Genomic DNA, 15609 nt, shown 5'->3' with positions numbered 1-15609 from the left:
TGTTTCCTATACCACTTATTAAAACAGGTATTATTTTTCTACTTTGATCCCTCCATACATGAATGATACCTTTTGATTGAGCAATGTGCCTGTTTGCTCTCCGTCTCCACTAAGTGCACTACTATGCTTACAAAAGCTACATCTTGGAGAAGGGATGACAGCAGGTTTCTGATCTTAGTCTGTGGTCTTAATCTGATTTTAATCTGTGAAAAGTGAGGGAAGCTTTCATAATGCACTTGTTTTGAGACAGAAATTGTGATGGGAAGTCCGTTTCAGTTCAGTGTTTGGTTTTGAAATAATTTCAGCCTTGTGACATGGCCTTCTGCAGAACTGATCCTTGTAGAGCCTCACTGACCTGGATTCTGGCGGGTCCGTGTCCCTTGGAGGGGACATGAGCACACGCTTTCTAAAACACCGGGCTCTGAAGTATGACAGGTAGGTCTCCACTGAGATGTCAGTGCTACTGACACCTTGCTTGCACTTAGTCTGCTCTCTGTGAAAGCATCTTTGGAGAGTTTATAGGACATCAGTAGGGTCAAGTAGAGGTGGCGGTGTAACCTGACCCATGCTGAAAACAAACCAGATTTCATTCAGAACTAGCTTAGGTAACTAATCTCACACTAATGAGTCCTGCCACTCAGTTTTATGAGTATCGGGCCTGTCGTGGCTGACTTGTAATAATTACTAACCAATGTCCTGTAAGTATCCGACTGTGTGTATAACATGAACTGTTCACGGTCTGTTTGTAAACGGTCCATCAGAGTTTACCTGATAACTCAAGCCTAGGGATTTTTTGCTTAACATCTTCACTTTTATGGTTGCTTAATCAAAATTTGTGTGCTATGTTCATTGAATATTTATTCCGTATATGTAACCATTAAAACATCATATGCCTTAGAACTAAATACTGTCAAAACTTAAGTTGTCTTTTTGCTGGTACTGGCAGTTTGTAGAGCAGGAGATTTTAAAACTTCTTTACTTCTTGCTCACGTTCTGGAAAGCTTTATTTTTACTGGGCCTTTTAACTGTGCAATATTTGCACTCAGAGTTTTTTCTGGCTGATTTGCTTATGATACAAATTGCTTTTAAACAGTTGCTCATATTCTAAGAATATAGCACAGGGTCGTCTCCCTTAGTTCTGATTAGCACAGTCTAATAGAAGTGTTTGTTCTCTATAATTTGAAGAATAAATGCTGGATATATGTCTGGGTTTTTTTAGTTTTTTATAAATGTATTTAAAAGCATTTCCATATTATTGGCAAGGAAGGACATGGACTGAGAATACACATGCAATTTTTATCCAACATTGGGAAGAAATAACTTTTTCTCACTTTTCTATTTTAAGATAAATAACTCCAACTGGGGTCTTAGAAGCAAGAGTATAAACATCCCATAATTATTAACTCTTTTAAACATATTTCCTGGTAATTAATTATTGAAAGATTCTTGGGAACTTTATTTGATTATGTAAATAATCATAAGATAAGTTTATTTGGTTTGGGCAGAAAAAGTATTCTAATCATATTTGTTACAGTAGCTGAAAGACATTTGGAGATTTATAGCATACCTGTAAAAGTTGTGAATGTAAATGTGTTGTCTCACTTTTTTTTTTCAAGTTCTTGGATAAAAACAGTATTGTAATAAAATATATGAGAGTCATTGAAAAAACCTCATAGCCTAAAATGAAATTCACAGTTTAATGTCCAAGATATAGAAATTGAAACTTACTACTTCCCCTTTATATGATGAATCAATTTTACTGAAGGTTAGAATCCCTCTATAATCAGCACAGTGCACTGAAGGCAGGTTGAGTGTGGCACGTCAACTCTCTTTCTACAGTGTGACTATGTAAAGTACTGACCATAGTTTATGCATATGCGTCCTGTCGTCCTTCAGCGCCAGAAGCTGCTTTGCTGTCATTCTTTAGGCCAATAATCATGTGAGATGCGTTTCACTTGGATGAGTTTTAGTTGTTTTCTTTTTCAATAGAATTAATTTAATATAGAAGAGTTGCTTTTATTTATATTTATCATACAGGGTAATGGAATTAATATTTATATCTTGTTGATGCAATTATGAAGCTTTTTTCATTTATTTTTAGTTTAAAGGTAGCTCTAGTAGTGAGCATTATTTAGATAAAATGAAACATTCTGTAAAGGTTGCACTACTGTTGGGTAGTTAACTTGAAGTTAAATGCTATTTCAGTTATAAAATATTGCCATGGAAAACAATTATTAGATAACTTGTGACTCCTGTGCTTTATGGGAATATTGTACTCAAAAAAAGAATATTACCTATTATATGATGAACTGTAGGCCAGTCCTGCCAGTGCCACACTACTATATAATTTTCCTTCAGGAGAGATGAAGAAACTTCAAAATTAGCTACAACTCAGGGCTGGAGATCTAAAGAGCAGAAGCTCTGATGTATTTTCCCATGGAACCTGTTCATTTTTTGACTGATGTAGACTTGAAAATTTATTCCATACAGTGTAAATTTATTCCATACAGTGTAAAACTGAGTAACCCTTTAATGAGATAATTATACAGCCAGATATGAACAGTAATGATGAGACTCCCTTCAGTACTGCTTTTATGAGGGAGGCATAGGAAGAATCAAATACATAGGCAGAAGAACAGTTCTGCACATGATTGACCTTGATTTTTTTGGAAATGGAAATTGATATTCATACCTTTTCAAAGTATGAAGAACTCTCTATATGATTAGAAACTGAGGTGTTAGAAGTTGTGAATGAAAAAAAAAAAAACCTCAAACCCTAATTGAAATTTCTTTGTCCTGGTATCTTTCTGGCAGAAGTCTGCCTATCTTTCTGAAGATCTCTCAAAACTGTCTGTATGGTATGAGATCAAAATTATAGGCATTTCTTACTGTATAGTCCACAGGTTTTGTTTTTCAGCTCTTGTCATTCAGCCTGTGAGCAGCAATGGAGATAAATTATAAATTAATACAATAGAATTTCTTTAATTCAAGTGGCTTAGCAGAATTGTATTTTGAGAATATGTTTGACTATGTGCATATATCAATTTAGTCTCAGAAATTTAGCTTGGAACCTATCAGTAATGCTCCTTGTACTGATGTAATAAGCTGCGTTGTAATAAATACTGCTGCCATACAAAACAAATTCTATACACTGGTGAATAAGAAGAGCGCAAGCAATAAAGGCCTAAAACCTCATTGTTCTACCATTTACTTGGATATAAATCTATTGAAATAGCTTAAATTCAGTAGCACATTAAATGTGTGAAATCAGCCTTTACATTGGGAAGAAGTAGAGGAAGAGTCTAGACAACTACTAGTGTGTGAGCAGACTTTTAGCGAATATTGTAAAGGAAGGAATTAGTGAATACCTGCATGAGTACAATTTAGTTGGGAAGAGTCGACATGGCTGTAATGAAGGGAATTTCTGCTTTGAAGATGTCAGCAAGCACGCAGATAAAGGTAATCTGTTTTCTATAACTTACCACTATTTCCACAGGATTTTGACAAAATCTTTTGCAAAAGGCTTTAAGTAAATAGGAAAATAATGAAATATAGGGGAATGTCCTACCATGCATAAGTAAGTGGCTAAAAGAAGGCTGGAGGAAATAGACAGCTCCTGTAATTGAGATCACAAGTAGAGATTTGTAGAGGTCTGCCTTGGGAATTGTGCTGTTTGTGGAATAGCAAGTAAGATCTGGAAAGCAGTGGAGTCATGTATTCTACTGAGCTGCCTGTGAAAGCTCCTGCTTGAATTTTTTTGTATAACAGTATGACTGAAATTTATGTTAAAGAAAATGTTACACGTTTTCTTCAAATGTTGCATACTAGATGAAATACAGGTTTTTTGAATGTTTTCTCAAATAATATAATAAAACAATGATAACAATAAAAATTTCCATATAAACAATGTGCATTCATGTAATGCACATGAACAGAAGGGCTTATTGACTTTGAACTTGGCAGCAAAAGAAATATTCATGTTTTAGTTTTTCTGCTGCTCAACACACAAGGCCAGCAGAGAGGATCTCCCTTAGGTATGAATGCACAAAACCAGCATTATGATATGATGTAGATTTGTGTTTTAGCTTGTAAATGTAATATTAATTGTAAAGTATGTTTTTATATCTGTTATGAAAAACTGTACAGTACACATTGTTGCTTTCTTCTATATCTAGGTTGAACTGGTGCTTTCAATTGCTGCTTAAACTTATTTTTTAAATTTATCCCTTCTAGCTGTCAGGTACAGCTTTGAGGAGGAAATCTCAAGTGTATGGGATAGGATGTATGCGATACATTCTTGATAGGCGGTTTAAGAGAAGTGGCAACTATTTAGTACTGATCTGAAATCCAAATGTAATAGTTAATCTTAGGGAGACAAAACACTGTGGGATACATCTATCACATGGCTCTTAAACTTATGAAAAGATTGTTGCCGTTGCTGTGTACTTGTTTGCATAGCTTTATATTGTGACATTACACAGAAATCTCATCAACCATGACTTTGTTTGAAACATGCCAGCTGTTTAATTGCTCATCATAACACTAAACAAGATCTTAGGAAATGGAAAACAATATCTCATCTACCAGACTGTATTAAAAATTGCTGATTTTTTTAAATATTACCATACATGTTTAGTGATGTGCTTGTAAGAAGTCAGTGGCATTCATATTTTTCTATATAAAAGAAGGGTGAAAACAAATAACTTGAACTGAAGGAGTTAGCAAAGATTTGTAAAACTGACATATTTTGATAGAAGTTTCAAATTTAATTTTTATAAAATGCGATAAAATAGGTACTGCCTATCACAAGCTGTGCTGCTAAGTTTGTTTCGTGTTCGCTGTTCAAATTGCTTGTCATAACAGTAGTACAGGGGCAGAGTTCCCAAAGGAGCTTGGGAGTCAGAATTTCCGCCAAAATCAACTCTTATGTCTGAGTTAGCAAATACATTATGGTATCACTAGGTTTTTTTCTGCAGCATGACTGACTGATTTGTAACATTATTGGTAGAGAACTGAGATATTAAAACCAATAAAAATTGGCTTCAATAAACTGCAAGGCTATGCTAAAAATTTTTTCTTATATTAAATTTTATCAAAGGAAGTGTAAGAAGATTTTTGTAGCTGACGATTGGCCAACATTTTTGTTTGTCTCTAGGCTTGTACCACCTGTCTTCCAGTTGCATTTTGGATATACCCAGTGAAACCAATTGCTGACAATCTGTAGGTTTCATATGCTTCAGTTGTCCCACTGGAAACCCCAATAAATAGCCCTATTGTTCTATTAGCTCACACCTGGGTTTCATCTAAGATGATGATCACCTGTTTTGATATTTAACCTACTTTGATGTTTGATATTTTCTGAGGCTAACTTGCTTTGATGTCTAACTTGATCAAGTGTTTGGATTTGATCCATTGGTTAACTGCATCTGATGTTTAAGATGATAATTGCCAAGGAACCAATTTTAATAGCATCAGGCTAAGGAAATTTAGATTACTGGCAGCATTATAATAAAATTGCAACCATTAAAAGTCTGGCGTATAGTCCAAGGGAAGGAATATACTGTTGTAGCTGAAGTTCCTTAGTTCCACTGCTATTTAAGAATTTTGGTTGTTTTTTTTTATTCATGGAACTTTTTTCTCTTGACAATAATATATTAATATTCATATCATTTCTCTGTTTAAAGATTGCTTAATGTCAGTGGTTGAAATTATTAATTTTCAATGCCACCTCAGTTGAAATGAATCTTAGCGGGATAAACTACAATGGGAAAAAATCAATTTTACCTTTTTTTCAAGAAATGAACTCGTTTAAGGGAATACACATATCTCTCTGAGTTTACTTTTTGAGAGAGTTTATCTCTACCATCCATCAACTAAGTCATCAGTGGATAAAACTTCCCTTCTGAGACACTAGTCTAGAGACAGGGAAGCACAGCGATCTGTTTTTCTTTTAAACAGAGTGAAAAATTGTGCGAGTTAAATGCAGGTGTAAGATAGTGTTTCAGAGAATATGGTATTTCTTCATAGTTTTTGCTGAAAAAGTAGAAAAAAGACTGCACAATTTGAATGTTGTTTTCTGTAATCTTCACATGTTAAGATGAATGGTATTCCGTATTTAATATATTAACATTTAAATATGAATAATGATAATTCATGTTTATCTGGTACTGAACTGAGTACTGGTACTGAGGATTTTTCTTAAAATCGTTTTAATAAAACAATTTTCTTCAGAATAACAAATTATTTCTGGTGGTTCTGGTTCTCTTTCTTCTTAGTCTGGTTATCTTGCATTGTTTTTGCTCATGGTGGTTGTCTGTGTCAAGAAGCTTCCAATTTATTTAATGTCAGCCATCAAGCTCCAACAAATTTTCATTTCATTGTAATGGTAAAAACAAATGTAGATCCTTGAGTCTTAGTTTATTGTTGAATATAGGTGGACGTATATGCCTCAGTTTTGTTTACTGATGATTTGGGGGAAATCCCTACACATTCCCAGTCTAGTTAGAATTTGGGAAATTCCTGTCCTGGCCAAGGTGCATGTTTTGTTTGCAGTAGGAATCAGTACGTAGACCTTCCTATTTCCTGTTTGGAATGGTTTCATTTTCTTCTTGATATTTTAAAGTTTTTGAATTTTGTTAGTCTTCAGCTGGGCTACAGCAAAGCCACTAATTTCTAGGTGTTGGCTAATGCTAAAATATATCGTGAATAAGATATTCTTTTTTATTCATTCCTTGATGATTTGGTGGCCTTTCCCTAGCATAGCACATTTTTTTATAATGACTTTCTGTAAATCAAACATTGGCCAAAAGCTTCGAAGATGTCCCATGTATTTTGCATGACAACCAATTTTTCTTACTTTCTTGTAAGTTCAGAAGTCAAATCCTAGAGCTTTGCATGTGAAATGAACAGCATGTAAGAGTGGACACAAAATGTTTATTCTTAGTTTTATTGAAGAGAGTGATAAGGCTGTCTATCGACATAAGTGGAACAAGAATGGACCTAAAGCAGGAAAAGAACAAGGTAAATATATACTGAGCTATGCATTTGCCAACTCTGAAAAAACAGGGCCTATTCGCACTTCCTTAATTACTCAAATAGTATTTTGGTGGTAACGGATACCTGCACTGAAAAATATTTAAATTGCATAGACAAAAGAAATAACAAATTTAGAAACCAGTGGCTAGGATCTTTAGATCAAGAAAGTCTGTGAATTGGAGGTTAAAAGGAAAAAAGAAGCTTCAGATGTAGGGGAAATATACGTGTGAAAAATGCGCGGTAACATACACATTTCAAACAGACAAATTCAGCTGGAAAAAGACATCTACAGGGCATGTAGAGAACATTTCACTTTTACAAGTTAAGATGTGCTGATAATGAAGAGAAGCAGAAACAATTAAAAAGATTCTTATCTTACTCCATTACAAGAATTCATTTTTCTTGAGGTCATCTGAAAGCCTCTGTACCTTTCCTAACTGTGAGTTCTAAGCATGATTAATGAATTCATATTTTATCACTCTTTTTGCCCAGCAACAGAATTTGACTTTTCAATATAAAGCCTTTTTGTGGTTTTCTTAAATGGAGAAGAAGAAGATGGGGAGTAGGCAGCAGTTCTTTCTACAGGAGAAACAGTGTCCATAATTTCCCCAAAGGACTGTGGAAGAGTTAAAGATGACAGCATATTAAGAGACATTAATTTCTACCTTTAAAAAATATTTTTGAAGTACAAGCAAGCCTATACAGATACTTTTTGCTGGAGTCTTAGAGATAACTTTTAATTTTTAGTCTAGAGACTCTGAATTACCACCTACAGTATACTGTAAGAAATTACCAAAAGAAAAACCTTTTGAAAATTTATCTTTGCATACTTTGAAGTTCTACAGTATGAAAAGTTAAAATGAAAGAATAGCACTGCAGATTTTGTCTGAAAATTACAAAGCTCTGAAAGATCTGGGAAAAGAAAAAGATTTTTTTTTTTTTGCTAATAACTAGATTTTCTTTAGTCTATTCAACAAACCATTTTCAAAGCAAGTGCTAGGTTGTGTTATATTACTGCATAGGGTCATATGCTGTTAATGATCTTTAACAAGGAAATTTATTTTTTAAATTGAACTTCACAGTTTACAATTCATGTGTTCAAAGACAGAATTCATGTGTTCAAAGACAGATTTTTCACAAAATACACCAGCCAAAATATAGAAGAAAAAGTTACAAGATTCAGAGATTTGTGAAATTGTTTGCGATAATGAATTGGATAAATGTAGATGTTTAACTTACTGTTCCCAGTTAAAATGTCGCAGTATATATTCTGAAAACTATTGGGTTTAATGTTAGCAAAGCAAAATTTTTAAAGCAAAATCAGATTGACTAGCAAGGTAAAAAAGGATGCAAATGTGATTCAGGATGGGCATGGCTGAACTGAGGACGTGGGAGGGCTCCCTACGTTTTTATGAGTTCGTTTGGGAACACGCCTCCGTGTGCACTCCCGACAGAAGGAAACCCGGGAGCATCGGCAGGGCCAGAGCTGCAGCGCGCGGCATGTCCTGCAGTCTGGACAGCAGCTTTCAAACCCTAATGTTTGGATCAATTTCTCTTTTTATGAAAGCAGAAACACCCAGATTCCTGAACAGATGTTTGTTGATTTTGTTTATCGTCCCAAAAGGGAGAAAGACTTTTCACCTATGGAGAAGTAGGAGTGTATGTGGCATCTATAAAAATATATAAACTAATTATCCACAAGAATCTATATACAATGCAGTGGAGAAATTTAGTGTTGAAAATAAGTTAGTTACACAAATCTCATTTACTGTTAATAGCAGCTGGGTTTGCCTATATTTTCTGCCCTTCATACTTTTTCCCTAATTAAGGGAAATGAAGGAGTTGAAATCAGGGATCTGTAATTGCTCTTTAGGTAAGGATTATTCATTGCCTTGCTGCAGAATGGGATATGGAATGGAGCACCCGCGTGCCAAGAATGACTCCCAAGCAAAAAACAGCTGCATTAAGCATTTCTAAAGACCCTGCATATGATTAATCCATCTCTAAACAGTAATGTTTCTCATTTGCAGTATGGCGTTAATCAGGAATTGTTGTTAGTTTTCTTAATGAGGTTTTAATAAAGCTTTTAAGCTCCTAAAATTACCTGAAAGTTCAGCTCTTTGCTGCTCAAAACATATGCAGCACATTTTATTTCAAAAAGAAGTATTAGATCGTATGAAAATTTTGTGTGTGCGCACATATGCCGAAGTAACAGGTAGAGCTATGTAAAAGTACATTTTGTCAGTTCAATAGTTTAAAGGTAATTCATCTTTCTGAATAATTTGTGCTGTTAAAATATGACATTCTCAGATGCCACAGATAACTTTTTTTAAAAATCAAGTAAAAAAACTAGTATGCTAGCAAGAGTAGTATTTGATGATGCTTGTGTATTGCTGGCTTTAGAATGGAACCGTCCTTTTTTTCAAATACATGGTATGTTTGCTTTCTAAACTTGCTTGCGTTGTGTGGGGATGAGGATTAAGGCTTGGACCTTTTATGTTTGATCTGCCTATGTCCATGAGGTATTATTTATATGGTATGGGATTTAGGACATGATTCACATTTCCAGAAGGAATAAAATCATTTGTTTTTAGCAGGAAGGTTCAGTCTGTGAAGAGGTAGATAATAAATTTTTGATACAGTGTTCCTGGAAAAAAAAAATCAGTACGAGAGCTTGTAGTTACTGACTTAGACTCAACAAGCTAATTAAATGCTGTCCAATTCTTAATTACCAGGGTTTTGATAGAAGAGGGACCTACAAATACTTTGTAAATCCATGTTTGACCAAGTCCTTGGGTAGAAGTATGTACAAAAGCATGCAGTTGTTTGAGACAGGTTATGTTTATGTTTGTTTTTCTGGTTAGAAGGACCTTAAAATAGAGTAAAAATTAGCAAAAATAAATCTACTGAATAGATGAGATAGCAAAATTCTATATTTTACTAATAGAAAACTATTTAAATAGAAAAGCATGGATAACTTTTTCAAAGGTGAAATTAGAAATATATAGCATGAGCCCAGGCTAGAGATGTTGAGTAGAAAAAACAATGTTTAGTAGGGAAAAATAATCTGATTTTTAACCTTTGGGGACATAGTGTCCTCCACTGAAAACTGTGGAGATTTTCTGCTGTTGTTAATGGGCCTGTCTGTGCAAGCTGCGCACGGGCCAGCTACAGCAGCCACCGCCATCCTTGCAGGCCTGTGGAAACCGCGGTCCGTCGCCATTTCACGTTTGAGGTGGGAAAGCGATTAGAGAAAACGCTAGTCCCAATGCCACCTTATAAAAGGCAAAAAAAATCACGCAGGGTGTACAGCAGGGATCCTGCTCTGTAGCTGATATCCCACTGACTAGGAGTACATCTTAGAAAGGGAGGCATTCCTTACAAATGAGCATTAAAAACTGAATTATTCTGATAAAGCAAGATAGTGGCAGGTTTTTGCAGCTACCAATAGCCGCTCCTACTTTTGCGTTCGGAGGGTTATGCAAGAATTTGAAAGGAGGTGTTCGTTAGGATTTGTTTTTTGTTAGTTTGGAATATTTATTGTCTGTGTGATGGAGAGGGAACTGCAGAAACCAAGGATGTGGAAGATACGTGATTTTTCCTTGATGTATGAATAGCTCCATATAAATGTACTACACTATAAATGTAGATACTGATTTGTAAATGTGATTTTTTGGAATATCCAGCAATATCTGCCAGCATCAAAAGTGACAAAAGTAAAACTGGAAATTAATTGGGTGGATTATGTACGCTTTGTTGAAAGATAGAAGCTAGAAAAAAATATTATAAAATAACAATGATAATAGTGTTTATGGAAGAGATGAATGTTTTGATAAAGTGAAAAGAGGTCAAATATTTGAAGCAAATTAACATAATGAAGGATGACTTAGTTAATCTTGGCAGTATTAAAACTTAAAATATTAGAAAAATCCTATAAAATGAAATCATAGCATTGCATTAACATCTCTTCAGTATTATTTCTCATTTGTCAGGTTTCTGCTAATGGCCTTCGACATTTAGAGAAAATAATCTGAGTATTGTACTTCCAAGGGAACTCAGTTCAGCGTGCCTTTTGGATTATTGTTTTGGGACATGTATGATTTAAAATGAATAAAATCTCCCTATGTAACTGTGATAAAGATTATATTGCTAGTACAGTATCTTTCAACATACATCATTTTGGAGAAATCTGAGGGTGCAAATTCTGCCAACATACCATATGAAATGAAACTGGGATTTGTGTCTGGCAATTAAAAAGGTCTTAATGGGAAAGAAAATCAGCTTTCATAAAATCTCTAATAAAGAAAACCTCTCTACCCTCTTGAACACACCCCAAATGGATTACATTGCATGTTTCTCTCAGCCTGACTAACAGATGTCCTTTCCCCTCCTTTTTACCCTAAGAAAGTTGAAATCTTTCAGTGAAAAAAATAGTTCCCATTTTCATTTTCCAGTTTTCATTATTTAAAAAGCTAACTTTTTCAGTCTAGCTCCTAAAATGCTGTACCAAGTAGTGAGAAGTTTGGGGCTGTAACATCTTTGGAAGACCAGTCCTGTTAACTAAGTCAAAACTGTGAGAGCAAGCTGGCCAAGCAGTGGTGAGTGAAAGCAGGAACTGGACAGTATGGAAAAGGAAATATTCCATAGAAAAGGAAATATTCTTTTCTGATCAGGTAGATCCATGACTTAAGTGACTGTCTCAGTCTGAATCTTCTTGGGAACATGCAGCATTTTTATTTGGCACTGCCTCCCTTGGTGTCATCCTTGGCCTTGTCTTCATGAAGATGTGGCTACTGCAGTGAGCTGTTCATCTGTCTTCAGTGCAGAGCATTTTAAGTGGTACCTTCCACTGCCAACATTTGCCTATAGGTTTAACTGCAATGCACAGGTTTTAAATGAAGGCTGCTGTGAGGATAATGAACAACTGTATCAGGAAGGTTTGGAATTTTTCTCCTAGATTATTTATTGGAGGAAATTATTAGATTTGCACAGTGTAATGCTTGTATTTTAAAATATTTAACAAGTCACATGTACTCCAGGCTGAGACAATTCAATCATTTTTTCAGTATATTGAGAGAACTAAAACCAATGAAATAGAAAATTCAGCAGTAACTTCAACCAGTATTTTTTTTGGTACAAGTATGCTATACAAAGTCATTCCAGTATTTTGCTGTTTACATAAATGTTTCTATCCAGCATAACTGTTGTAAACTATTCTCTGTGAATGGTGTTACTTTTGTTAGGTAAAAAGGCTTTCTTTTTGATGTACTTAGAGTGCTATTGTTTATGCTACAAAGTAATTTTTAAATATGTTTACAAACCACAAGGCAACTTGAAAGTTTGTTTTGATCCTTTTGAGGTTCTTATTGAAAACTGTGTTAAAATTATCATATATGATGGGTTCTTTGGCTACAATGACAATACGTTATAGAAAAGCTTGAAATGCTATGAAAGGCTGTCTCATCGTGTTTTTGTACTACAAAAGGCTTTCATTTCAAGCTTAGCCTCTGAAAGTTTGCCTCATCCTGTGCTTCAACAAATTAAAGCCTACCTTTTTTCCCTGCAATTAGTTTATCATTCTTTAGCTATACAGCCTCTTGTAAAAATATATAATCTAATTTCAAGCCTAGTTTGCTCCTAATTATCTGTTTATCAGCTATTGAGAAGAATGTTTTTTCTCTTTAGTCACAAATTTCTGGCTTTAGGAAGAAAAGAACACTTGGTGTTGAGAATGAAAATATTAATTATATAGTCTCTAATATATTAAATGTGCACATTTTATTTTGTCTTATTTTAATAATGATATTTTGTTTTGAGACTCTGCTGTTGACAGTGCTAAGTTTTCTTCTTAAAAAGTAGGCCCTGAAATGTCTGGAAGGGGTGCTTGTGCGTGTGTGTGGTAAATAAATTTCAGGATCGAAGCCTCTACTCTAATTCTTCTGTAGTAAGGTAAGCTGCTCTGTGCTAGGGAAAAGGGTTTTACTTGGTCCTTCCAATGGCTGGCTTCTCATACAGATAGCCCACAGCATTGCTGAATTCACGAGGGTTTTCTTTTTGAATGATAGGTACTGTATGCATGAAAATACCATAATTCTTTACAATATTTGCCTGTTTTATTGGAGAGCTTTTGAGTGCTTTATATCTCAGTTTTTATTAAATTTTCCCAGTAAAAGGGAGTCACTGAAGAGTTGAGTGACTGAGTTAATTTCATACAAGTCAGTGATAAATCTCCAAAGTGCTAGATCTGAAAGTCATATCAGTTCTTTCTGAAAGATTTCCATTTTAAAAGCAAAAATTAAACCTAAAGGCTAGTCTCTGTTTTAACCTTTCCAGTTTTAAGAAAAATGTGTGAATCAAGACACGAATTGGTGTACAATGGTTTTGTTAAATGGAGTAACTGTGTTATCCACATCGGAATAAATGTGCTGCCCAATTTTTAAAAACAAAGGTCTGTGGAGAAAAAAAGGAATTGCAAGACCAGGTTCAGTCTTGCATTTCTTCTGCATTCAAAACTACTGCTATAATTAATGGGACTTTGAGGTATTCTGATACCAAGGGGAAGGGTATGGGATAAAATGTAAACAGGACAGAGCAATTTCAGTTGTAAAAACTTTCTGTACTTTCACATGTACCTTAGAAAACACAAAAACACAATGAAGAAGTAGTACTGGTCAAAATAAATCAAGTGTCCATATAACTTTTTATTTGTGATTAATCTTATAATATGCACCTTTATTCATAACTTAATCAAATAGGATTGTCAGCGAATGTTTTATCTTCTTTTCCTAGCACCATGACAAAAGTAGAATACTTTAAAGAACGTTTTCCAAAAATTTATAGGACAGTGGTTTATGCATTCCCTGATTCTCTGTGTATTTACGTGGTACGTATTACATGTTTGTTTTTTCTGTGACACTTTAGCAGTGAGGAAGATCATGTATAGAATCTAGCAATGTGTCTGTTTTTCAGGCTGAATTATTTGTGGATCGGTAAGTGTTTTTATATGAAAAAAGTGTTCAGTTTTTTTAAGCGATGAACTTTGGGTGACTCTTTAAGTAAAAATTTGGGTTTGTAAGGCAAACTTTCCAAGGGTAATGAAGATTTGGCAGGAGAAACACAGTTATCATCTCTTATTGGAAAGAAGGGTGGAAAGTGAGTGCTTCAAACTTTCCCTATGTCCTTAGCCTGAGCAGCACTAAAGCAAATTACTTTGCTCTATAACATTCTTGAGAAATCATATGAATCTGTTATGTGATTTTGGAAAGTAAATTCTTACTTTCAGGAAAGGAGAGAAAAAATAAAGCTGTTATAGTAAAAAAAAAAAAAATGCAAAGTACGATAGTGAAAATCATATATAGGTAATGAGGTCCCCAAAAAAGATCACTAGGCCCTGTAAAATCATTTTTACAGCATTAAAAAAACTTACTCTTTTCTAAATTCCCTGAGATTTCAGATCTTACCACTTTAAATTACGGGTTTTTTTAGTGGTCATATTTAAAATTAGAATATCTTTTCTATTTTAGCATTAAACTCAATTATATAAAGAGTCTTACAGTTCAATAGGCGAATGTTTAAACAAGATCTGAATGTCAATTAAAGTTAAACTCATTATCACACAGACTTCTTAGATTTTTATGCTATTATTCAATATATATCTTAGAATCCATTATGCTGAATATCATCACCAAGTTATTATTAAAAGTATTACTTAAAATATTGGATTTTTTTAATTTTCAAGCATTAAAATAATTTAATTTATCTTTAATGGATGTACTTGTCATTGTCAAAGTCTTGGATATCCTTTTCTCTCTTTCTTTAGAACATTCATTCAGAAGCAAGCACAAAAGCACACAGAACTTACTAGGACAAATTGTTTTCATTTTCAGCAAAAAATCGAAGAGCTCTCTGTTTCCTAGTCTGCATGGATTTCAGTGCCTTCAAGACTTTTCTAGGAGGAGAGGTGATGGCAAAGGGGAGTAGGTGGAAGGGGCACCTGGGCTATAAGCTGCAAGGCAAATTCACCTTACTCGGAAAAGTATTAACTGAGACAAAAGTCAAATTAGACAGAAAAATGGAGACTATAAGTTAATGAATTCAAATGGGTGCATAGAAACAGAAGAAATAAACAAATAGTAGAAGGTAGAAGCAAAGTGGGTGACACCGCCTGTGATTTTCTGGGCATTGCTGAAATGTGATGTGCTGATTCTCATAGATGGGATGTTAGTGCAAGTGGAAATTAGTAACTGAAGGAGCCATGCAAAGGCAGGATCTGGAGAGGTAGTTTTATGTCAAAGAAATATTGGTTTCTGGCATGCAAAATGAAACTCCAGGAAGCATGGCAGGGAAATCTTTGGGAAGTGTAAGATAATGTCTTAAAAAAAAGTTAGGTGATCATTGACTTCTGACTGCCAGTGCTGAAGTACATAGAAAATGAAATTAGAGGAAGTATCTGAAAATTTATGAAGTTATGCTTAGAAATGACCTTGTAAAAATAACTAAGATCAAAGGAGAGAATATACATAAAAAAATTAATACTCATTTCTCAAACAGTTCAGAGTATATGCATCCATTGGG

This window comes from Dromaius novaehollandiae, chromosome 11, assembly GCF_036370855.1.
Source record: "Dromaius novaehollandiae isolate bDroNov1 chromosome 11, bDroNov1.hap1, whole genome shotgun sequence".
In the NCBI taxonomy this organism is placed as follows: Eukaryota; Metazoa; Chordata; class Aves; order Casuariiformes; family Dromaiidae; genus Dromaius; species Dromaius novaehollandiae.
The sequence above is the reverse complement of the archived record's forward strand: the minus strand, read 5'-3'. Positions refer to the sequence as shown.